Source organism: Choloepus didactylus, chromosome 6 (genome assembly GCF_015220235.1).
Source record: "Choloepus didactylus isolate mChoDid1 chromosome 6, mChoDid1.pri, whole genome shotgun sequence".
In the NCBI taxonomy this organism is placed as follows: domain Eukaryota; kingdom Metazoa; phylum Chordata; class Mammalia; order Pilosa; family Megalonychidae; genus Choloepus; species Choloepus didactylus.
In genome coordinates, this window is record NC_051312.1 from 16,039,785 (window position 1) to 16,066,715 (window position 26,931).

The 26,931-nt window shown below is 38.4% G+C and overlaps 1 pseudogene; it reads left to right on the top strand.

Annotated features, from left to right (window-relative positions):
- Window positions 1–18,407: 18,407 nt before the first annotated feature.
- On the top strand, window positions 18,408–25,836 carry LOC119537493 (annotated as a pseudogene).
- The last annotated feature ends 1,095 nt before the right edge of the window (window positions 25,837–26,931 follow it).

Consider the following 26,931-nt stretch of genomic DNA (forward strand, 5'->3'; position numbering starts at 1 on the left):
GAGAGTAAAGAGGAGGAAAGAGATGTCCTGCAATTACTTCAGGTGTAACTCATTGGTACAAGTCTAATAATTTGCTCTGCTTGACCAACCTACCTGTTCTGGTTTGCTAAAGCTGCTGGAATGCAAAACACCAGAAATGGATTGACTTTTACAACGGGGGTTTATTATCACAAATTTACAGTTCTAAGGCCATGAGAGTGTCCAAACTAAGGCATCAACGAGAAGATACTTTCACTGAAGAAAGGCTGATGGTGTCCAGAACACCTTTGTCAGTTGGAAAGGCAAGTGGTTGGCGTCCATGTTTTCCCAGGCTACCTACATCAGAATCACCTGAAGGGGCTGGCTAAAAATGTAGATTCCTGGTATCCATGGGAGAACTATAGAATGTCTCTGAGATGGTGACCAGAATTTTGCATTTTTATGAAGTCCCTAGGCTATTCTTATGCTCACTGAGGTTTGAGAACCACTGGCTCTGAAACATATAGAATGCCCTAGAAGGGTTTTCAAACCCTGATCTGTGGAGCCCCAGAAGACTATACCAGAAATTCCTCAGGGAAACATTTACAGACCTGCCCTGCTTGATCTGTGTAAAGATTCAGGTGTAAGGAGGTTTCCACCCCTAAGAAAAGATCCAAAACCTTGGGGAAAGAAAATAAGTGTGATATGCATTTTGAGGCTACTTCATCTCTGGAAAAAAAATCTCAGCAAGTTCAACTTCTGCCAAAGGGAGAAACATGGAGAAGAAATAACTCCCTCTAGTGGTGACAAATTATAACACATGTATTCAGTAGTCTCCCTAATTTAAGAGGAAAAAGGTTTTCTAGAAATTTTCCCAGTGTGGGAGATGCTGAACACTTTAGCAAAAACTCAAATGAATTTATATGTTAAAATATTGTCAGATAAGCTGTTCTCATTACCTTGGAGAAGGAACACATCTTCATGGGAAATGGATTCTTAAGAATATTAATTGCATCCAAGAGTACTATAGTCATTTTGGAACCTCATAATAAATTACTTGCCCCTTAAAAGGAAGTGTCTGTGTATGTGTGTGTGGTTGTATGTGTTTATATATCCTGGAATATTCTCAAAGTAAATACACCTCTATGCGTGCACATAAAACACACATATATTTCATATATATATGTTTTATTCTTAAAAAAACACAAAAAATATAAAGCCTAATGTTAGCATAAGCTCAGCAAAAGGTATCAAGAAAGGAAGTTTAATTTTTATGAAAAACATGACTTTTTGGAATTTTTTCAGAAAATTGATTTACAAGGAACAAAACATCTGCTAGTGTTGATAGAAAAAGGAACATCCTGGATATGGCAGAACATGATTCTGTATTCTTTGGTTCAAAGCAAGTTTGAATTGTTCTTGAGGTTTTTGTTACAAGGGTAATTAGATGCAAAATTCAAGGATGAAGTCAGAAGTATGGTGAAGCATTTTAATTCTAGGCAGGAACTAACAACCACCTGAAAGAAGCAAATGCAGGTTTCCAAAAGACCTTCAGATTTTAGTAAAGCACCCATGTGCCCAGGATCAGATGTAGGCAATTGTGAGTTTTGTCATTAGTGTCTGCCTTGCTTTGTCTAGATCACCTTGCTGTACCTGGATCTTTCTATAGCTGGATCCCTGAGGCTACCTCTTACACCTGGGTTTGGTCCTATCCCCCTCATGTCCACCAGCTGAAGCATTCCTGTTCTATCTCTCCTCCACTCTGGGATGACACCTGGTGCTTTCCAAGTGTCACCTAGACCACCTGAAATTAATCCCTAGAGAGATATTACTAAGAGTAGACTTAGTGACCACCCCCCTCCCCCCATTACATATGCTGAGATTTCTATGGCCTTCTGGAGATGGATTTAATTTATGAGGTTGTGGCATTGTGGCTAGGTTGTCTTCTTGAACAGTACCCAACTTATGAAATATTCTAAGAGCAGAATTTTCAGGCCATCATCATGGGGAACAGTAGGCTGTGATACAGAAGGTTGGCATGGGCTTTATTTTGGAGGTGGGGTGGTTTCCCTGGTTTGTGTTTTCCCTTTTAAGTTACATTATCTTTTCTTTCCTCTTAGTAGTCCACCCAAACATACATATGAGATTGCATGGGAGATAAACCTGGAATGTTACAGGTCAATGTATGCAGTCCAGATTTTAGTTGACCACCAATTTCAGCTGTTTGCTTGACAAATTAATAGATTGCCAGGGGGCTAACTGGATTTGATCTTACTTTTTGTTCCCTTTAGTAGTTTAAAGAGGAGGTGCTAAAGAGCATGATAGAAGAACTAGGAGGAATTTGGAATGGGCTCATGCACATATGAATCAGGCACAAAAAGGCAGAAGCACAAAGACAGAAGCACAGAGACATTTTGCAGAAAGCCATTTTGAAACGCAGCCTGGGAGCAAAGGACCAGCAGATGCTAGCCACATGCCTTCCCAGCTGACAGAGTTGTTCCAGACGCCACTGGCCTTTCTTCAGTGAAGGCATCCTCTGGTTGATGCCTTAATTTAGACACTTTTATGGCCTTAGAACTGTACATTTGTAACTGAATAAATCCTCTTTCTAAAAACCAATCTGTTTCTGGTATTTTGCTTAACAGCTTTAGCAAACTAGAACAGCTGTTAACAGAGAGGATGGAAACAAGGAAGGTTGTTGGTAGCGTGGAGTTAGCCATAACACTCAAAGAAATGGAAATTCACACGTGTAAAGAAGCAGCAAGCAAACTGAAACACTCTCCTGCTTTTGGCACTTTGGATTACACCCCAGGGTGAAGCAGACCATCTAGTGCCTCTGAGGGCTCAAGGTCCTCCTCTTTTCATTCCAGGGTCAAGTGGAAAATCCCATGTGACCTCTGCAGATGCCATTTTGAATGTAAATGTGGTTTATGTGTTAAAGAGATGACTTGACACCAATATATTCACAGCCTAGTTTTGTCTTTATTTTAGAATGCGGCTTATGCAATGTCTCAATGATATCTGTATTAAAACACTCTTTTAAGATGAAATCTATAAGACCATCTTAGTAAATTGGACCTCAGTCCTCAGAGGTTCCAGTTGTGGAAGTAGGAACCCCTGGCCTGGCTGGAAGATTACAGCTGGATTTCTTGTAAAGCTAATGAAGCTTAAGCTTCATGGTCCCTCGCTTGCCCAAGCCCCTTCCAAGGCCCTGTAAGGGGTCCTAGCAATGTGTTCACATGGTCACTTACTTTTGAAGAGTTTGCAAAAGTCAGGTATTAGAATCACAATCAGTTAAGGCACGTGTCTCTTTCCACTCTGAGTTCTCTTCCATCACACTTCTTATGTTGGGTGGATTTGGAGAGTTCACAGGCAATATTTGGAGAGTTCACAGGCAATATTGAGTTGGGATACAGATATTTTGGGTTTAGAGGGATATATTTATATAGTTTGCAGTCACTCGTGTACTAATAGCCAAGGTTTCATCAGTCAGTAAATGGTAGAGGTAGGATTCAAACCGAGTTTGATGTTTATATGCTTAATAATTTATCCAGAGGCCTTTGATGCTTTTGCTAAAAGGTGTGCTAATGTCTGCTCAGCCACTGCCAGCATTTGACCCCAGGTCCAACCTTCCTACCTGGATCCAGCACACTTTTCTAATCTTTTTTCCTGCTGCTGCCAGACCTATAGAGAATGCTTCCTCCAAACTGGTCATTGTTGGACCCTGATTCTGCTCCTGCTCTTCTCTGGACCCAAAATGGATTTGCCTGATCACATCTACAAAGGTCTTTATTGATTTTCTATTGATTTAAATTGAAACACTGGCATCAATGAAGACAAAAATAAAGCTGATATTATGCCACAACAAAGAAGACATGGATGACAAAGTGCTTGATGAATAATGTGAATCCATAGAGTATTTAAGATCATTCATTGTACAAGAAAATTTGAAATGCCCTAAAATCTTACAGCTCATATATGAAAGAAAATGGTTGGTGAGTTCCCCAAATTTAACAACAATCCCCAAAATTTAAGTGACCTTATGATCAACAAGTTGCAAAACTGAAAGAGCATTTTCTAAACCATCAGTAATAAAAAAAACCACATTTTGACCAATTGGAAAAAAAAAAAAAACTTTTCTATTTCTATTAAGTATAGAAAGAAGAAAATTGTTCTCTTCTGAAGAGGCAATCCAAGTGTATGCAGCAAAATAAATGAAGGAAAAATTTTTTGTAGATGTGGGTCAGGCAGTCAATTAATAAAAATATTGTGTTTCAGGTCACTGCTGACTCCTCTTCCTTCAGAAAAGACTTTCAGAACTGCAAATACCCCAGGATATGCCTCCTAGTATACTGCAATGGATTTTATCCTGGCTTTGTATGTCAGAGGCCTCAGGCCTTGAAGCCAGAATCTTGTCTCTCCCCAGCCTTTCCTTGTGTGTCAGGAGCAGCTGTATTCACTCAAGAGAATTTCTAAGACTCTGAAATCACTCTTGGGAACATTTCACAGTCTCAGAGGTTTGGGGCCATTACTCTCCTGCCATGAGAGTTCATTTCTATTGCCAGAGTGAGGAATTAACACCTTCTGTGTTTCCTGGTGTCTTGGATAGGACACTGAAAATAGAATGAACTTTGCAAAGATATCTTTACAAGGATGTTTATTTCAGTGATTTTTATAATAACTACAATGGGAAATGCCTAACTATAGATTATTGGTTAAATAAATTTTGGCAAATCTATTCAATGGGATATCATGTAGCTTTTTAAAAGGTTCAGGTAGCTTTATATATGATGGTAGAAAAACTGCTCATGACATAATATGAGAAAGAAGCAGGTTATAGAAAAGTATGTATGATTTATGAAAAAAAGGCTAAATGATGATAACAACTCAAAGCTGGCAATCTCTTAGAAATTACTTATATATATGAATTATACACATACACACACACATATATATCACATATGTAACAATCTCCCTATTGTTTGATTAGTAACTGTGTAATCAGAAAAAGAAATAATAAAAATATATGAAAAAGTAGATTTCATTGTCTTTATCCCTTCAACTGATGGTAGGTAGTTAAGGGTGAAGAAATTTGACTCTACTATGTATTTATTTTCCAACATCCAAACCACCTTAGATTACACTAGAAAAAAATCTACCTTATTTTTATGACCCCTATTATGTTTCTCACATCTCACCTGGTCAGGTTGGTAAGCTGTTATTGAAGAGACTGATACATGTCATGGAAAAAAAAGCAATTCTAGGATGAATGTTAACCTCAAACCTGGAGCATATTTGACGATCGAGGGATGTACAGGTTATCTGCCATATTCAGGACCATTAAAACGCAGGTTTGGATAAGGGGACAAAGATTAATTGAGCAATTTACACACTGCAGCTCATTTAATACTCGCAGCCACCCTGTTAAGTATTAATTATTTGTCAAGGCTATCCAGGAACAAGTGGCAGAGCCATGCAGACTGGGGTTATTCAGAATTTGATTTGGATTTGATTGGAGATCTGCATAAGCACTGAATAGAGGCTTCTAGATTTCCTGCAATGTTGGCCTGTGTTTAAGTGTCTTGGGCAGTCCCAGTGCACTGTATTGGATTAAGAAGAATTAGGAATGTGAAGTATTCAGGTATGCCTTGAGCCCCATACATGGAAGATTAATTAGTTGGGAAGCAGATTTGCAAACTTGCATGGTGGCATATGTGTGGTTAAGTAACTATGGATAAAAGAAAAATGAGGCAGATCTAAAAGCGCTTTGTCTTTGCTTCCTGTCTTTACAGTGGAGCAAGGTCAGTTATGGGAGGGTCTGTGTAGAAATTAGTCATGAAAGTGATCAAAACACCAATTTAACTGTAAAACAACAAAAATGGTGCTTTCCCTTGAACAAAGTATATGCACGACTAAGAAAGTGTATGTATGTGTTCGGTATAGGAAAGAAAAAAAGAAAACAGAGAAGTGTTGTTCATAATTTTTCTTTTCTTGCCCTTCCCTTTCCTTTGCTTCCCTTCCTTTCCCCTCATCTCCCTTCTTTTCTCTTCTCTTTTCTTTTTGGCAAGAATAAATCCAAGATCCCAAGTACTTCTTTAGAAACATGCCCAAGTAAGTCCATTCTAATAAAGTAGACTCATTGAATTTCATAGACAGAGCCCAACCTGAGGGAAGCCCTAAACCCCACTGTCCACTAAGCAAATTTTGCCCCATAGTTTTCAAAATTCAATTTTGTTGGGATATATTCACATATCATGCAGTCATCCAAAGTGTACAATCAATTGTTCACAGTACCATTATATAGTTGTGCATTCATCACCACAATTAATTTTTGAACATTTTCATTACTGAAAAAAAAGAATAAGAATAAAAATTACAGTAAAAAAGAACACCCAAAACATCCCATACCCCTCTTCCCCTCATTATTCATTTACTTTTTGCACCCATTTTTCTACTGATCTGTCCATGTACTTGATAAAGGGAGTGTGAGCCGCAATGTTTTTGCAATCACACAGTCACACTATGTAAGCTACATATATACAAATATCTTCAAGAATCAAGGATAATGGGTTGCAGTTCAACAGTTTCAAGTATTTGCTTCTAGCTATTCCAATACACTAGGAACTAAAAAGGAATATCTATATAATGCATAAGTATGACCTCTCGACTCCATTTGAAATTTCTCAGCCATTGAAACTATTTTGTTTCGTTTCTCTTCCCCCTTTTGGTCAAGGAGATGTTCTCAAACCCATGATGCTGGGTCCAGGTTCATCCCCAGCCCCATCATTTTTAATAAACCATCTTCCTAATATTGAACTATTGAATATTGAAGTCTGCATTGCACCACTAATGTTTTCATCTTTAATATACATCATACTATACACTTTTGGAGCATTGACATTAAAAACATTTCTGAATAATCTACAATGATATTTCAAAATTTGTGGTGCATGGGCACCCATGCACAGACAGAAATGCAGACAGGCATACAAACATACAACAAAAAGCCCTAATATTTAAATGACCTCACTTATAGCTCCCACTTCTAACCCCTATCCAAGGAACAGAACAGGCTATTCAATTGCACATGCTGACCTTAGGAGTCATTAATTGTCAACGAATATTCCCTCTTAAGGCAGACATGCTTCTGAGGGTGGTATGGTTCAATATCTTCTCTCCTACTGCCAGAGGCAAAGGGCAGGCTCCAAGAATCACCTCTGTGTGGTTCTCCCACACTGCCCCACAGTGTCCCTGTCATGAGTACCAGTCCCTCAGCCCCAAGCCCAAGAGAAAAATCACCAAAGGGAGTATTTTTCGATGTGATGGCTGAAATTGAGTGGTCCATCTTACCTACTGAGATGAAGCTTCCTTGGGAGTTAGTAACAAGTAAACATATACTGGAAGATGTGTGCAAACATACAGATTTTGGTGTTGAAATTCTCTTAATGTTGGAAAGGAGATGAATCCTCGTAGACCTTGTGCTTTGCCTGAAGGGCTCATAAGGAATACAAGAGAGTCTGTCTACACAAGAAGTAGGAACTGAGGAAAAAATGAATGGAACTCCCAGTGTGGTATGTTTCATCCCATCCCATTTTCTCTAGGCAGATGGAAGGATACTTAAGGTTTCCTTGTTGTTTCCTTATTGTCTTATGAATGTATATATTCAGAAGCATCATAAAGACTGGAAAATGCCTTTCCTTCCTTGTTTTCCATCAAACTTATCACCTGGAGAGGGGGTTGATGCAGACAAAGGATGTGTTGACACCATTCATTCACCAAATATTTACTCCTGCCATGTTCCAGCCCTGTGACTCCAGGAGTCCAAAAAACAAAGAGTTCCATTTACTCCCTCAACAATCTCATGGTCTCTGTTCACCCCCAGTGTTTAAAATTTATTTTTCTTTAAACTTTTTAATTTGAAATAATTTCAGATTTTAGGGCAGTTACAAAAATAATACAAAACCTTGATTTTACATTGTTCAGGGAGTACATAGAAGTGGTAACATACAGTATTTCTCCTTTTGAATCTGACTTATTTCACTCAGAATTATGTCTTCAAGTTTCATCCATGTTGCCGTATGTTTCAGGACCTTGTTCCTTCTTACTGCTGTGTAGTATTCCATCATATGCATATACCACATTTTGTTTATCCACTTGTCTGCTGAATGACACTTGGATTGTTTCCATCTCTTGGCACTTGTGAACAATGCTGCTATGAAAATCAGTGTACAAATGTCTGTTTGTGTCACTGCTTTCAAATCTTCTGGATATATACTGAGAAGTGGAATTGCCAGATCACAGGGTAATTCAATATCTAGTTTTCTGAGAAAACGCCAAACTGTCTTCTCGATTCTATGTATATATGTTATATTCTACAATAAAAAATGATAAAAAAAGAAAAAAAATACAAAACCCATACAGAGAACTCCAGCATATTACTCCCCCCACCCCCCGCCCCAGATATCCAAAGCCACTAATTTTTAATTTATACCACATTGGCCATATCATTCTAAATATTCATTTATCTATGAATCTCTCTCTCTCAATATCTCTGCCCCTGTCTCTGTCTCTCTCAACTTGAGAGGAGGCTGTATATAGGCATCATGCTCCTTGAACATATAATGCTTCCATGTACATTTCCTAAGAACAAGGATATTCACTAATGTAACCCCTTTAAATACAGTTATCAAGTTCGTACAGGTTAATGTGAATCTCCATACATCCCAAAGTAATTTGGGCAGAGAATTAAAAAATATTTGCAAAGCCCCTTGAGGGACTGGGCAAAAATATGGAAATATTAAACTTCCCCAGCTGGGGAATTACTGATACTCTCACAAGCATTGAAGACTACCAGTTTAGAAGGCTGAGTTCTCAATCTTGGGGCTTGCCCTTATGAAGCTTGTTACTGCAAAGGAGTAGCTAAGCCTACTTAGAATTATGCCTAATAGTCATTGCCAGACAACCTCTTTTGTTGCTCATGTGTGGCCTCTCTCTCTAAACTAACTTGTCAGGTAGTTATCAAGTTCAATATGTTTAACATTGATATAAAGTTTACAGTTTATATTCCAATTTTTTCATATGGCCCCATAAAGTCCTTTTATAAAATTTTTTTTTGTCATAGTAACATGGGTACAACTCAAAATTTCCCACTTTAATTTTAAGTGTACAATGCAGTTATATTAATTATAATCACAACACTGTGCTACCATCATCCATTTTCATTACCCCAACTTTTTCATCACCCAGCCTTTTCTCCCCCATTATTAGATCTTGTTCAGTATCATGAATTGCACTTAATTGTCATTGCCTCTTTACCTGCTCTTTTTTCCCTCAAATTGCAGAAACATATACAACATAAACTTTCCCATCTCCACCACTGCTGAGCATTCCATTCAGTGTGACTAATCACATTCACAATGTTGCACTACCCTTACCACCATCCAACACCAGAACTTCCCTATCACCCCAAATAGAATCCTACATCCTTTCCGTGCTGACTCCCCATTCTCCCTGCCACCTTGCCCTGGTTAACCTGTACTCTTCTTTCTGTCTTTATGAGTTTGCATAGTCTAGTTATTTTATATGAGTGGAATCATACAATATCTGTCTCTTCGTGGCTTACTTATTTCATTCAACATGATGTACTCAGGGTTCATTGATGTAACAGTCTGTGTCAGGACTTCATTCCTTTTTAAGGCTATTCCCATTGTATGTGTATACATTATGTTTATCCATTCATCTGTTAATGGACATTTGGGCTGTTTCCACCTTTGGCTACTGTGAATAATGCTACTGTGAATGTTGGTATACAAATATCTGCCTTTTCCATTTCTTTAAAAAAGGCTGATGGAAATTTGACTGAGGTTGCATTGAATCTGTAGATTGCTTTGGGTAGAACTGACGTCTTAATATTAAGTCTTCCAATCTATGACCATGGAATATTTTTCCATTTTTTAGGCCTTGCTCCAGTTTGCTAATGCTGCCATTATGCAAAATACCAGAAATAGATTGGCTTTTATAAAGGGGTTTTTATTTGGTTACAAAGTTACAGTCCTAAGTCCATAAAAGTGTCCACACTAAGGCATCAACAATCAGGCACCTTCACTGAAGAATGGCCAATGGCACCTGGAATATCTCTGTCAGCTGGGAAGTCACATGGCTGGTATCTTCTTCCTTTGCTCCCAGGTGTTTCAAAACAGCTTTCTCCAAAATGTTGCTCTTGGGTTGTTTTGTCCTCTCTTGTCTTCTCTGGAGCAACTCTGGGCTAGCATCTCCAAAGTGTCAGCAAAAGTCTGCTTTCAATGGCCGTCTCCAAAACGTCTCTCTCAGCTGCAGCCATCTGGGCCTTTGCTCCAAGATTGCCTTCCAAAACGTCACTCCTCAAGCATCTCTAACTGTCAGCATCAGCAACTATCTGGGCCTGTGTGGCTCTTTTTAAAGGACTCCAGTAAACTAATCAAGACCAATGCTGAATGGGTGGGGCCAAATCTCCATGGAAACATTCAGTCAAGTGGTTACACCCTAATCAAAAAGATTAATCATTCTGCCCCCACAAAATTGCCATTAAAGAATATGGCTTTTGGGGGACATAATATATCCAAAGCAGCACAGGCCTTCTTTCTTTTAGCTGTGTTTTGTGGTTTTCAGTGTATAAGTCTTCTACCTCCTTGGCTAAATTATTCCTAAATATTTTATTCTTTGAGATGCTATTATAATAAGATTGTTTTCTCAATTTCCTTTTCATATTGTTCTTTGCCAGTATTTAGAAACACAACTGGTATTTGTGCCTTAATCTTGTACCCTGCAACTGCATAGTTAGTTTGTTAGGTCTAATAGTTTTCTTGTGAATATCCTGGAATTTTCTATATAATGGATCATGTCATCTGTGAATAGAGATTGTTATACATCTTCCTTTCCAATTTAGATGGGTTTAATATCTTTTTATTCCCTAATTGCTTTTTGCTAGAACTTCCAGAACAATGCTGAATAGCAATGGTGAAATTGGGAGTCTTTGTTCTGTTTCTGATCTTAGGGGGAAAGATTTCAGTTTTTCACCATTGAGGATAATGTTAACCGTGGGTTTTTCACATATACCCTTCATCATGTTGAGGAAGTTCCCTTATGTTTCTGTTTTTTGATTCTTTTAATCATGAAAGGGTGTTGGATTTTGTCAAGTGCATTTTCTGCATCAATTGAGATGTTCAAGCGTTTTCTTTCTTCATTCTATTAATGTGCTGTATTATGTTGATTAATTTTCTCATGTTGAACCACCCTTGCATTACAGGGATAAATCATACTTGTCATTGTATATATACTTTTAATATCCTGTTAGATTGACATGCTAATATTTTTGTTGAGTATTTTTGCATCTATATTCATAAGGGAAATTTGTCTGTATTTATCTTCATTTTTTATGTCTTTATCTAGCTTAGGTATCAAGGTAATGGTTTTTTCTTTAAACTTAGTTTTATTGAGATATATTCACATACCACACAATCATTCACAATGTACAATCAATTGCTCACAGTACCATCATATAGCTGTGCATTATCACCACAATCAACTTTTGAACATTTTCATTACTCCAAAAAAAGAATAAAAATAAAAGTAAAAAAAAAAAAAAACACCCCAAACATGCTATCCCTCCCATCCCACCTTATTTTTCATTTAACTTTTGTCCCCATTCATCTGTCCATACACTGAATACAGGGAGTGTGAGCCACAATGTTTTCACAATCACACAGTCACACTATGTAAGCTATATAGTTATATAATTGTCTTCAAGAATCTAGGCTCCTGGATTTCAGTTCAACAGTTTCAGGTATTTCCTTCTAGCTATTCTAATTCACTAAAAACTCAAAAGGAATATCTATATAACAAATAAGAATAATCTCCTGACTGACTTCTTGACTCCAGTTGAAATCTCTAAGCCAGTGAAACTTTGTTTTGTTTCATTTCTCGTCCACCTTTTGGACAAGAAGGCTTTCTCAATTCCATGATGCCATGTCCAGCCTCATCCCTTGGAGTCATGCTCCACATTGCCTGGGAGATTTACACCCCTGGGAGTTATGTCCTACATAGAGGGGAGGGCAGTGAGTTTACCTGACAAGTTAGTTTAGAGAGAGAGGCCACACATGAGCAACAAAAGAGGTTGTCTGGCAATGACTATTAGGCATAATTCTAAGTAGGCTTAGCTACTCCTTTGCAGTAACAAGCTTCATAAGGGCAAGCCCCAAGATTGAGAACTCAGCCTTCTAAACTGGTAGTCTTCAATGCTTGTGAGAGTATCAGTAATTCTCAAGCTGGGGAAGTTTAATATTTCCATATTTTTGCCCAGTCCCTCAAGGGGCTTTGCAAATATTTTTTAATTCTCTGCCCAAATTACTTTGGGATGTATGGGGATTCACATTAACCTGTACGAACCAACCAGATTTCATTCCCTATTCAAAGTTCCATGTAATTATGGTGTTTTAATAAACTGACTATACAACTTAAATTATATAGTGTGCTACCAAAAATATAGATTTTGCACCAAATAAACATCTCTTCCTTTGGTCTCACACAGAAGTTGTAGTTTTAAAACACTGTCAATATCTTCCTTTACCCTTTAGTCCGATTTGCCTTAGTCCCAACCAGATCAGCTTCATTCATATCTACAATTGCAGTCTGAACTCTTTTTCAGCTTTTTAAACTGTTGCCATATAGGGTAATACTGATATTCATAGCTGCCAAACTCTAGCTATGAGTCTCAGGTGTCACACAGTACCGAACAGGTTATACACAAAGAGCTCAATATCTCAAAATTTAGAGATGACCATTACAACTCAGGAATGGATGTGACTGTTGTAAGAGCTTACAATCTAGGAACCTTTACAATAAGCCTTCCCCTGATAAGCTGTGCTCCAATATTCAATTCTCAGAATTTTCACTTTATAGTTAGTCCATATCAGTGAGGTGTTTTAATGTTTGTCTTTCTGTTTCTGGCTTACTTCATTCAAAATGCTGTCCTCAAGGTCCATTAACATAGTTGCATGCCTCACAACTTCATTCCTTCTTGCAGCCACTCAATATTCTATTGTATGCATACACCACAGTTCACCATTCTGTTCATCAGTTGATGTACCCTAAGGCCACCTCCATTCATTGAAAATCATGAATACTGCTGCCATAAACACCAGTGTGCAAATGTCCATTCCTATCCCTGCTCTCAGTTCTTCCAACTATATTCCCAATAATGGGGTTGCAGGACCTTATGGCAACCCCATACTTAGCTTCTTGTGGAATCACCACACTGCCCTCCAGATGGGCTGCAGCATTCTACTTCCCCAACAGTGAATTTGTACATCCCTCTCTCCACATTTTCTCCATCACTTGTATCTCTGTTTATTTCCTACCCCCTGCAATTTTATAGAGATATATTCACATACCATGCAGTCATCTGCAGGTTATAATCAGTTGTTCACAGTTTCATCATATGGTTGTGCATTTGTCACCACAAACAGCCCTTGAACACATTCAGATAATGCTGGTTTGTTGGAATGGTTTGGGAATAATTCCCTCCTCTTCATTTTTTGGAACTATTTGAGAAAGGTTGGTGTTAATTCTTTGAATGCTTGGTAGAAATTACCAGTGAAGTCACCTGGTCCCAGAATTTTTTTTTGTTGGGAGGTTTTGATTATTGAGTCAATATCTTTACTTGTGATGTGTCTGTGGAGAGCTATTTTTTCTGAGTTAGTTTGGTTAAATTGCATGTTTCTAGGGATTTGTCCATTTCATCTAGATTCTCTGTTTTTTTTAAAAAGCATACAATTGTTTATAGTATTCTCTTTTAATTATTTTAATTTCCCAAAGATCAGTAGGAATGACCTCACTTTATTTCTGATTTAGTTTTTTTTTGCATTTTTTTCCTTTGCCGGTGAAGCTAGAGGTTTGTTTATGTTTTTGATCTTTGCAAAGAATCAACTTTTGGTTTTATTGACTTTCTAAATTGTTTTTCTATTCTCTATTTAATTTATCTCCACTATTATCTTTATTATTTCCTTCCTTCTGTTAACTTTAGGTTTATATTGCTGTTCTTTTTCTAGTTTCTCAAGATGCAATGATACTTTATTGATTTGAGATCTTCTTGTTAAATGTTAGCATTTACAGCTAACTTTCTGTGCACTGATTTCTCTGCATCCCATAAATTTTGGTATGTTTCATTTTCATTTTCATTTGTCTCTAAGAATTTTCTAATTTCTTCATGATTTATTCTTCATGATTTTTTTTTATGGTGTATGATTTTTTTAATGTGTCTTTGGATTTGATTCGCAAGTATTTTGTTGAGAATTTTTGTGTCTACATTCATTAGGGAGATAGGCCTGTAGTTTTCCTTTTTTGTAGCATCTTTGCCTGCTTTTGGTATCAGATTGATGTTAGCTTCATAAAATGAGTTAGGTAGTGTTCCATTTTCTTCAATGTTTTGAAAGAGTTTAAGTAAGATTTGTGTCAGTTCTTTTTGGAAAGTTTGGAGAGTTCCCATGTGAAACCATCTGGCCCTGGGTATTTATTTGTGGGAAGCTTTTTGATGACAGATTGGATCTCTTTGCTTGTGATTGGTTGGCTGAAGCCTTCTATTTCTTCTCTGGTCAGTCTAGGCTGTTCCAGAAAATTGTCCATTTCCTCTATATTATCCAGTTTATTGGCATAGAGTTGTTCATAGTATCCTCTTATAATTTTTTAATTTCTTTGAGATCCACATTAATATCACCTTTGTCATTCCTTATTTTGTTTATATGGGACTTCTCTCTTTTTGATTTTGTCAGTCTAGCTAGGGGCTTGTCAATCTTATTGATTTCAAAGAACCAACTTTTGGTGTTATTTATACTCTCTATTGTTTTGTTTTTTTTTTTTTTGTTCTCTATGTCATTTACTTCTGCTTTAATCCTTGTTATTTCTATTCTTCTACTTGGTTTAGGATTGGTTTGCTGTTCATTTTCTTGCTTCTTCAGTTGATCCATTAGTTCTTTGATTTTAGCTCTTTCTTCCTTTTTAATGTATGTGTTTAGTGCTATAAATTTCCCCCACAGTACTGCTTTTTCTGCATCCCATAGGTTTTGGTATGTTGTGTTCTCATTTTCATTTGTCTCTATATATTTAGCAATTTCTCTTGCTATTTCTTCTTTAACCCACTGATTGTTTAGGAGCGTGTTGTTTAATCTCCAGTATTTGTGAATTTTCTAAATCTCTGGTGGTTATTAATTTCTAAATGTATTCAGAGAATGTGGTTTGAATAATTTCAATTTTTTTTAATTTACTGAGGCTTGTTTTATGTCCCAGCATATGATCTATTCTGGAGAAAGTTCCATGAGCACTAGAGAAGAATGTGTAGCCTGGTGATTTGGGATGCAATGTTCAATATATGTCTGTTAAATCCAATTCATTTATCAGATTGTTTAGGTTTTCAATTTCCTTATTGGTCTATGGTCTGGTTGATCTATCTGTAGGAGAGAGTGGAGTATTGAAGTCTCCCATAATTATTGTGGAAACATGCATTACTTCCTTTAGTTTTGCTAGTGTTTGTCTCATGTATTTTGTAGCACCTTGATTGGGTTTCTTCTGGTTGAATTGCCCCTTTTATTAGTATGTAGTGTCCTTCTTTGTCTCTCATAGCATCCTTGCATTTAAAGTCTGTTTTATATGAGGTTAATATTGCTACTCTTGCTTTCTTTTGGCTGTAGCTTGCGTGAAATATTTTTTTCCATCCTTTCACTTTCAATTTCTTTGTGCCCCTGTGTCTAGATGAGTCTCTTGTATGCAACATATTGATGGTTCATTTTTTTGATCCATTCTGCCAATCTATATCTTTCATTTGGGGAGTTTAATCCATTTACCTTCAATGTCATTAATGGGAAGGGATTTCTTAAATCAGCCATCTTCTCCTTTGATTTATGTTTGTCAGATATATTTTTTCCCTCTGTCTCTCTCTTAATGTACTTTAACATACCCATGCTGAATCTCTTTAGTACTGAACCTTTCTCTATATCTCTCTCTCCTTTCTTTGTTCCTCTGTTGTTTAGTAAGCTAAACATACTAAGCTCCCTTTAGTATCTCAAGTAGGGCAGGTCTCTTGTTAGCAAAATCTCTCAGCATTTGTTTGTCTGTGAAAAATTAAACTCTCCCTCAAATTTGAAGGACAGTTTTGCTGGATAAAGTATTCTTGGTTGGAAATTTTTCTCTCTCAGAATTTTAAATATGTCATGCCACTGCCTTCTCACCTCCATGGGGTTGCTGAGTAGTTACTACTTAGTCTTATATTGCTTCCTTTGTATGTGGTGAGTTGCTTTTCTCTTGCTGCTTTCAGAACTTGCTCCTTTTCTTCAGTATTTGACAGTCTGATCAGAATATGTCTTGGAGTGGGTTTATTTGGATTTATTATATTTGGAGTTCACTGGGCATTTATGATTTGTGTATTCATATTGTGTAGAAGGTTTGGGAAGTTTTCCCCAACAATTTCTTTCTAGACCTTTACCCTTCTCTTCCCCTTCTGGGACACCAATGAGTCTTAAATTTGGATGTCTTATTTTATCTATCATATCCCTGAGATCCATTTCAATTTTTTTTGATTTTTTTCCCCATTCTTTCTTTTGTTCTTTCATTTTCTGTTCTGTGGTCCTCAAGGAGACTGAGTTGTTCAACTTCCTCTAATCTTGCATTATGAGTATCCAGAGTCTTTTTAATTTGCCAAGTTTCTTTTACTTCCATAAGATCTTCTATTTTTTAATTTACTCTTGCAATTTCTTCTTTATGCTCTTCTAGGGTCTTCTGTATGTCCTTTATATCCTGAGCCATGCTCTTGTTGCCTGTCTGTAATTCTTTGATTAATTGTGCCAAGTACTGTGTATCTTCCGATCTTTTGATTTGGGTGTTTGGGTTCGGGGTCTCCATATCATCTGGTTTTTTCATATGCTTTAAGATTTTCTGTTGTTTTTGGCTTATTGGCATTTGCTTTACTTAATTTCTAATTTGATAGATCTGCAGCTTGGTGGCATACACTTTCTCTAACCAGCAGATGGCATCCGTGAGTTCCCTATTCCCCTCAAGTCAGTTCTCCCCCACTTTGTTTTTGTGGTGTATGGGGGTCTGATTCTTGTGGGGTCCAATTGGTGCACCAAGTTTGGGTGTGTTGCTGGTGCTGTCTTCCCTGAATGTGGGGGTGTGTCTGGATGGTTAGGCAGGCAGGGTAGCTTTAACAATCAAACCTCCCAGTTGTTCCTGGAGATTTAAGGCTGTTGCCGGAGCCTAAGCCTTCATTTCAGTCTTTCCACTGATTGTCTCTGCTGCTGACCCACAAGTCCTTGGTATTCGCTTAGGGTCCCTGGGATTTCCGAGTGGTTCTCCCTTCCCAGCTGTGCTCTTCCAGGACCTCTGGTGAGGGAGGGCCACACCACATCACAAGTGCATGCCGGCCCAGCAGGGAAGCCCTGGGTCACTGGGCCATGCAGGGTGCTCCCAGCCCGCTTCAAAGATGGTTGAATGGGATGCGTTATCTTCCCCCTTTTCACACAGCTCCATCCTCCCAGCTCCAGGAGAATCAGCCATGGGTGTATTAAAGGCCACTGTCCAAGGCCGATATTGTGGCTTGTGTGTAGTGCTGCGGGAAAGATTCCCTGTCACACTGGGTTTCTTGGCACGGCTCTGGGCTGTGGGTCTGGCCCCAGGCAGGAGCATCCCCCGCCTGCTGGGGAGATGGCTGCAAGGAATGTGTTTTTTTTTTCTCCTTTTGGCTCACCTCTGCTCCTCTGGTCTCAAGACAATCAGCAGCATGTGTGTGAAGGGGTATCCTCCAGGGCAGACACCGAGGGGTTAGCCCAGCCCGCTCCCACTGTGCTTCACTGAGCGGCTCTCCCTGTCGTATCTGCAGCCACTCCCGGGCTTTTTTTTTTTAAAGAACTAGTCCATCTCCAAATGCCAGCCCACCGTTTCCCCACATCACAGTGTGGCCGCAGGACTTTTGGTCGACTCACTCACTCGTTTTAGAATGCAGGCTCCCAGTTTCACCAAATGCATGTTCCCTGTGGATTTAGCAGACCTTGTCCAGCTGGTGCATCACTGGAACTGGTGTTCTGGGTCACTTTCTGGTTTTTATCTAGTATTTTTCACGGAGGTATTTTTTTGCCCTGTCTCACCTAGCCGTCATCTTAGGTTCTCCCCCCATCCATTTGCTTTTATCTTAAATATTTAGAATTTATATATTCAGAGCAATATTTTTCTAAAAATTAAATTCATGTTTGTGTAATAAGCTGTCATTTCCAACACTTTAGCAATAACTCCAGAACAGTTATCCATGTGGTGATAATACCTCACTAATTTCAGACCTTATACCTGAATCTATCAAGGCAGAGTAAATACCTTTTGAAATTACACTACTATTTTTTCCAAGATACACAATGAAGAGGAAACAGGATTCAATGGAGCTTGGAAATGCCACCAGAGTAAAAGTAATTTATATTTCTGGGACATACCCAGTCCCAAGACCTGAGCTTTGTCTTATTTCTTTTTTTATTTTTATGTACCTGACAACTCTGCTGGGAGACCTCCTCATTATGATCATGGTGATCTGTGAGTCTTGCCTTCACACCCCCATGTACTTCTGCCTCTGCAATCTAGCCATCCTTGACATTTGCTTCTCCTCCATCACTGCTCCTAAGGTCTTGGTGGACCTTCTGTCAAAGATAAAGACCATATCCTATACCAGCTGCATGACGCAATTGTTTTTCTTCCACCTCTTTGTTGGGGCTGACATTTTTTCCCTCTCTGTGATGGCATTTGATTGTTATATAGCCATCTCCAAGCCCCTGCACTACATGACCATCATGAGTAGGGGGCAATGCACTGGAATAGGTGAAACAGAAGGTGAAATGTCAGTTGACAAAACAGCAGTAGGCAGCTGTCAGATGTCAACTGCAGAAAGGAGAAGCAAATATGTTTACACGCAGTGGAGGCAAAGCATGCAAAATATTAAACCTGGAAGCAGCTAGCTTTTGGGGAGAATAATATATTTAAGATCTTGGATATAATATAGTTGAAAAAGCTTACTATGATCCCTTTTTATGCTACCTTTAATCTTTTTGGACTAAGGTGAATATGTAGATAGATAAGTAAACTCTCTTTCATCTATTTAAAAAAAACACACACACACATTACAATAGATTTTCTTGTCATTTATACAAGTTACAGAGTCACTCCCGAAAATGATAAGTCTCATATCAAAAGAACATAACAAGGCAAAGATAAGATTAATCCCTTGCATTGAGAGTAGCAATAAGGGATCACATCAAGAAATCAGGCCCAGTGAGATGGGACAGAGGCCCCAACAAGAGTTAGCCAAAGGAGAGTGAATGCTGAAGACAAGCTTCACTTCTGTCCCTCAGTGGACCTGGCCTGGACCTATAAGCATTCATAACTAACTGGCTTAATTGTTTGCTATTTCTGTCCCCCTGAACAAGCAATTCTAACTTTTTGCAATATTAACCCATGTCCTCAAGTATGAAAATTCATATAATTCACACATGCCAACTCACCCATCATGGGCCCCTGCTAACTTTGCTTGGGTAGCTCTGATCTCAAGAGTCTAGGCTTTTCTTTATGAAATTGCCAATGAAAAATATACACCACAAACCACTTTAGAACTCTTTTCATGCAAACATGTCTTTTCCTTTCCTTCCTATCTCTGGTGGCTCACTCAAATTAGGTTTTTATCACTATGTCAGAGTTGAATAACACCAATGATCTGTGGTGTCTGAATCACTGTATCTCAGAACCATAATCCAAAGGGGGTAAGAACTCATCATTGTCCGTTGCCTCATCATTGTTCCTAATACTTCTCAAACCATATCTCAACACACAACATAATCTGATTCAACAACTCAGGGGAAGTAGAAAATAATTGCATCTGACTACTCATACATATATCATTTATCTGGATAATACAAAATCATGTTGTGCTGCATTTTCCTGTTGAAATCAATTTTATTATATTTTAAGCTGGGCTGCTAGGAGCCACAGAAAAGTCAATTGACTCTGGGCACACATATGGCTTTTTAATTACCCATTCCAATATATGGCCCCTGAATCAAATATTTTAATTATAAACATCTCTGGGTACCCATGAATGCACCAAAACATAAAATAATAATGAACTTGGTGAATATCAAGAGCTGTACCACGCTGCTTTCCTAGATTCTGAGTGAGCTGTAGGTCTCAGAGACTTGGATTAAAATAATTACATACAAGTAATGCACATATTGCTTTAAACAGAAACTGCAAATATCAATCAACAGAGCAGTCACCACAAAGCTTAGGTTTGTCCTTTGCTACCCTTTTATTTAAGATGCTTTTCCCAACCAGGAGCCCAGCCAAGAACCACAGTGGCTTTGGTTGGGAAGAAGACTGCACTGTTCTTGGTGTGGTTTAACACAACACTTTCTGAGCCAAGAAGGAAAACACCTTATCTCATCTGCTGCCTCTCCAGGAAAGCACGTATCCTGAATGTGTGCTGGTGTCTCTGTATGTACATGTGAAATGGGGTGGAAGAGAAATGACAGTGAGAAAGAGAGAGGAGGAGGACTTTTTAATGACTTCCAAAGGAACTCAACGGAATTGGCCACCCAGCTTCCTCATTCACACCCAACAATAATCCCTTTGGTAAGTCTTATACTGGGCTTGTGGATGAGGAACTGATACAGGTGGTCAAGACAATACGAGGCAGAGTGGTAGAGTCATGAAGATGTGGTTCCCTGAGGTTGTCTTTTCCCATCTGAAGGAAGACAAGAAAAAAATCAATAGCCTTGAGGTAGGCTTTGCATCCAAGCATAGATTGTGCCAGAACCTACTACTTATAAGATTTGTTTGATGCATCATAAGATCAATTTCTCACATGGGGAGTGAAGACTTTAGAAAGGAACATTTACCTGTTAGTGGGTGTGAATTTCTGAAACTGAAAATCTGTTATTGTTGATTTCTTGAAATGCTGCACATTTATAAAATGCTCTTTTGGAGATAAAACTCTTAATCAACCAAAGTGGCATTTTTCTGCTATTAGCAAGAGGGTAAGTGTGGCTTAAAAACGTTGTATAGGAATAATATCAGTTGGCTCTAGGGGATGAAGAGACATTTTACCCTGCAGGATATTGAGGTTCAAAGTATTTTGAAGGTAGTGGAGAAGTTGCTGATATCTCCAGCTCTCAGGAGGATAATTGTCTTGGAAAAACAACATTTACTGACAAAGGTTACTGAGTTCAACTTTGCTTCTTGGCTGGGAGTGGAGGGTTGGGGACTTTGAGAAACATCTCTTAATTTTTAGCTTATAGATGCCCTTATGTATTACTAAAATTTACTAAATATTATCGATGCTCCTAAACCTATAGAGATCCAATCAAGTGTAGGAGCATTCAATAATGGGAAGGAGAAATCTGTGATATGAGGAGCATCTAAAAAAATATGACAATTCAGAGAATGGGGCAATGGGATGGTGCAGTCTAGGGTATCTCAGTTTGGGGGCTCTGTCCAGGATGTTTGATATTTTCATTTCCAAAGGATGGTCCTCAATGGAGTGATTTCTAAGAAATCCTTGTGATCCTGATTTTCACCATATACAGACACATGAAATAGTATTTCTTTCTTTATTACCCCATCCCTCCCTATAATGTTCATGTTTTTAATGCAATGCAGATAATACTATATTTTCAAAGTATCTTTCCCCCTCTTTGTAAAAGAGAACATCCATAGGAACTTACCAGATCCATTATTTTAAAGGGGAGTTCATATTTGAGGTTATGCTATTCAAAACTCATTTCTGCACTTTGCCATTGGAGGTATATGTTGTTGATTCAGGTACTTGGTGAAGCTACCTCTGAAGACTGCAAAAACTGCTTTCTCAATCTTTCTGATTTTTTTGAAGTCATCTCTAACATCCTGTCATGCTAAGTCACTCAACCATGCCTCTCATTTGCCATGTGCATGCTTCTAACACCACCATCTTGAATCCACATATCATTTTTGCTTGATTTGCAAAGGATGTTCCTGATCACTGTCCTTTCAACATTTTCTGGGAAAGAGGTCAATACTGAGAAGAAGTATAGTTGCAGTGGTTAAGAGTGCTAGTCTTTGGGGTAAGACATCTTGCTTTGAGAGAAGGCTTTACCAGCCATGACAGCTGAATCTTTCATTTCCTCAGTTTTCTCAGCTATAAAATCAAGATAATATCTATCTCACAAGGATATTATAGATCTTGAAAGAGAAATATAGCACACACTGTATAGCATGTTCAATAAATGTTAGCTGTAAGCAAGCAAAAAATAAACAAAGCACAGCTCCATTATTCTGGCCACATTTCTGTAATGCCAAGACCTTGAAAGTTGCATGGAACCCCTGGAGTCTGATATTCAAATGAGTAGATTTCATATTAGGAATTATAGTTCATTTTCTTTCTTTAAAGGTTTATGGCATAAATAGCTATGGTCATAACTAAATACAAAAATTTACTTTCTTCATAGAGGGGTATGTACATACAATACTCCAATTTTTTGAACTTATGCCTTAGCTCAAATTTCTAAGCAAAAAGGAAAAATATTCCCAGAGGAGAGATGGCATTTTCCACTTGCACAGAGCTACTGGGAAAAGGACTTTGAACCACGGGGGCGCTAGCCAGACCATCCACTCTCAGACAGTCCCGAGAGATGGTCCAGTATGTAAGAATGCACTTTGGGCTGGCCAGACTGGGAAGCCACTGGTAATATCAGATTCCCTGGCTGCTGTCAGTTTCCAAAGTAGACATATAATCGCACCCACTCCTTGGAAGCATCCTGTGTGTGAAGCAGGCCTTATTATCATAATAGTGTAGATAAATTATAATGGCACATGGTTAGAATTGACTCTATGCTCTGTTCCCTGTTCACATCAGAAAAGTTTTCCATGAATTTGGTACAATGATTGAGTAACTTGCCCAAGAGCTCACAAGCTAAGAAATGGTAACTTGCCCAAGAGCTCACAAGCTAAGAAATGGTAGAACCCAAATTGCATAAATCTTCCAGACAATTCATGTATATTTGTCCAAAATGCAAAGGTGGTAAGTGATATTGTTTATCAGAGTTCCCGGGCAGCAGAGGTTTACAAAAATTAAGCAACCACGTGGAAGTCCCTGCAGTTTTTCACGTAGATTCCCATGATCATATTCCTTCTCACCTTTCCTTCTGCTTACTCCATAAGCTGCAATTCTCTTATTGTCTTAACTGTAATCCTTTTATGTGATTTTCTCCCAAAAGACCATCTGGATGCCATCAAAATGGTAAATGGAAAAAGGATTAAAAAAATAAGGTGGGGAGAGAAAATAGAAAAAAGAAAAGAACAAAGAAAGAGAGGAAAGAGGGAGAGGCCAGGGATACAGGAAATTCTTAGGCCTGTCACAGTGGTGTCCTCAGTGTGTATCTGATTCTGTTTACGTAAAGAACAAAAACACAAAAAACTGAAGGAAGAATGAAGGAGTCTTCTAGGTGATGGTAATGTTCTCTTTCTTGATCTGGGCTCTTATTACAAATGTACATTCATCAGTATGTGTGAAAAATCTTTGAGTTTCTATTGACTTATCATTCCAGTATCCAAAAGAAAGATCCTAAAGGGGACTGTTGTGTTAATTTAAATGTGCTTCTTCATTCCAGATTAACCAAAGACTACTTTGGGGATGATTTTTCCACTTTCTAGCCATGGTCTGAATAGTGAGGAATTCTCACATCAGCGATTCTGGAGACCTGACATCCTCTGTGATCATTATTTTGAACATTTCACCCAGTACTGTTGACATAAACACAGAAGAGGAGGAGACTGAACTGAATCTGAACTAATGTCAATGGAATGGGAAACTGGACCCTTTATCATGATATTCTGTGAGAATGAAAAGGAGAGTGCTGACTGGGGAAACATGGTCTTGTAAGGATTTTTCTAGGATTAGATGAACATAGTGGAAAGAAACTAGAGAAACCAAAACAAGAACCAGAGAGAAAGAACTGCATGTGGACAGCAGGGCAATCTGCATAACTAAAGAGTTTGGGAGGTCCTAAAGTTCATAGATGAGAGGAAATTCCAACAATAACCCTCAGATTGCAGCTGGTGAAAGTAACCTCTTATGAAAGCAGGTGGTCAATTAAATTTTGCTTTAAGTTAAACTCATCTTTAGACATGAGGAAAATATCTCATAAAGTAGCCACTACATTTGTTTATTATTTCAACTTTTTATTGAGGTATAATATGAATAACAAGAAAATGCACATTAGTGTTCAGCTCAAAGAATGTTTACAGAAACTGAATGAACCTTTAAACAAACATCAAGATCAATGAAGAGAACATTACGAGCACCCCAGAAGCCTCCCTCATGCTCCCTTCAATTTTTTGTTTTTTATATGAACAAAATCAGACAGTATGTGCTCTTCTACGCCTTGTTTATTTCACTCACCATTGTCTATGAAAGTAATTTATAACATCACATGTAATTGTTGATCCTTCTCGTTTCTGTTTAGTATTTCATTGTGGGAATTTAACCTTTTCTACTGTGATGGACATTTGTGTCATTTTCCAATTTGAGACCATTACAAACAGTGTGCTTTGAATATTCTGTCTTTTGGTGGACATATGCATGTTTTTTCTGTGAGTGGAACAGATTGCTATCTGTATCTACTTAAGCAGATTTAACCAAACAGTGAAGTTTTTTTAACAATTCTACACACTCACCAAGAGTGTGTAAGAGTTTCATTTGCTCCACATCCTCACCATCACTTGGAATTTTTCATCTCCTGCAATGTAGCCATTCTCATGTACCTATAGAGGTTCCATGCTATAATTTTAATTTGCATTTCCCTGAAGAAGTAGAATTGGCATTTGGACAATTCTTTTGTGCAGTATTGGTTCATGCCTTTTGCCATTATTTTGCTGAGTCATCTGTCTTTTTTACTGATTTGTATAAGCTCTCTATATGTTTTGGATGTAATATGTATCACAGATACATATATTATAAATATCTTCTCCCACTTGTGGGTTACCTCTTAATTCTCCTCATCATGGTTACCTCATCATGGTTACAGCTGTCTGTGAGTCTTAGCTTCACACTCCCATGTACTTCCTGCTCCATAATCTATCTGTTCTTGACATCTGCTTTTCCTGCATCACAGCTCCTAAGGTCCTGGTTGATCTTCTATCAAAGAGAAAGACAATCTCCTTCCATGGCTGTGTCGCTCAGATGTTCTTCTTCCACCTTCTGGGTGGAGCAGATGTTCTTTCTCTCTCTGTCACGGCATTTGATCATTACTTGTTCATTTCAAAACCCCTCCACTATATGACCATCATGAATAAAGGACGATGCCCTAACCTGGTAGTGGCCTCATGGGTGGGGGGTTTGTCCACTCCATTGTGCAGATTTCCCTTTTGCTGCCCCTCCCCTTCTGTGGCCCCAATGTTCTTGACACTTTCTACTGTGATGTCCCCCAGATCCTCAAACTTGCCTGCACTGACACCATAACTCTGGAGCTCCTGATGATTTCTAATAATGGATTACTCAGTTGGTTTGTGTTCTTCTTTCTCCTCATCTCTTACACAGTCATCTTGAGGATGTTGAGATCTCATGCTGGTGAGGGTAGGAAGAAAGCCATCTCCACCTGCACCTCCCACATCACAGTGGTGACCCTGCATTTTGTGCCCTGCATCTATGTCTAGGCCAGGCCCTTCACTGCCCTCCCCACAGATGAGGCCATGTCTGTCACCTTCACTGTCATCTCACCTCTGTTCAACCCCTTGATCTACACCCTGAGGAATCAGGAAATTAAGTCAGCCATGAGGAAACTAAAGAAATGATTAGGGCATTCTGAAAGGATTTAAATTTGTAATGAGTGGGATGGCACCAAAATTTAAAGACACACTTCAATTTTGTTTCCTCAAAATAAGAAAAAATCACCTTAAGACCAAAAACAAAGGAGCATCTATGGCTACTGGGAGTCCTAAAAGAGATTGGTCCTACAGAATGTACTGGGGACCATGTGGGTGATACTGCTTTCAGGTGAGGCTCATTTATGTATTCCACTACTTACTATCAATTATTTATTCCACAAATATTTGTGGAGCACATACTATATGCTAGGCTTCAGATTGCTGCAAAAATTAAATACACATACTGTCCTAGAGGCATTTGTTCAATGCTTTCATAAATGCTTTAATAAATATGTGAAGAAAGTGCTGGGGAAACATTGTAGGCACCTTACCTGGGAACTTCAAAAGACATTTGACAGTGAGTAGACCTTTTCAAGGGGAAAAAGACAGAGAAAGCCATTCTAAGTAAAGAAAACAGTATAGCAGAGGAAGAAAATGGTGTGTGGTATGCCACATTTGTGCAGCAATGAGTTCAGTTTAGACACCAAGTAGTTCATTCATGGGGTGAATACCAGCAGTTAATATTTAAAAAGAAAGTTGAGAAACAAGGACTGCGTTTGTACCCTCTGAGCAATTCAAACTGAAGAGAAAGCATCAATTTTAATTGCATTTGGAGAGAAAACAACCCCAAATCACTTTAAGACCATAGAGGAGAAGGAGCCAGTGCTGTAAGTGGGAGTATTCATAAAGAATTTACACTAATGGGGAGCAGCCAGGTTCAGTTCACCTGAATTTTGGAAAAGTTTGAGCAGAGTCAGATGCTAAGCATGCCCATGGAAATCATCTGATTCCTGGTTATATAGCAGGGTTATCCTAATCACAGCCCTGCCAGCCCCAAGTTTCTCATTGTTTCTGCATATAGGGAACTCACCACTCCTTTATACTTTCCACTAAATCCACTGGAAGGTAGAGAAATGGTAGTGAAAACCATGAAAGTTAAATCAGTGAATATGAGAATTTGCTAGTCTGTGCAGTGAAAGGAATGGAAATGACTCTAGGAGAAGGTTTATCTAGCAGTCAAGC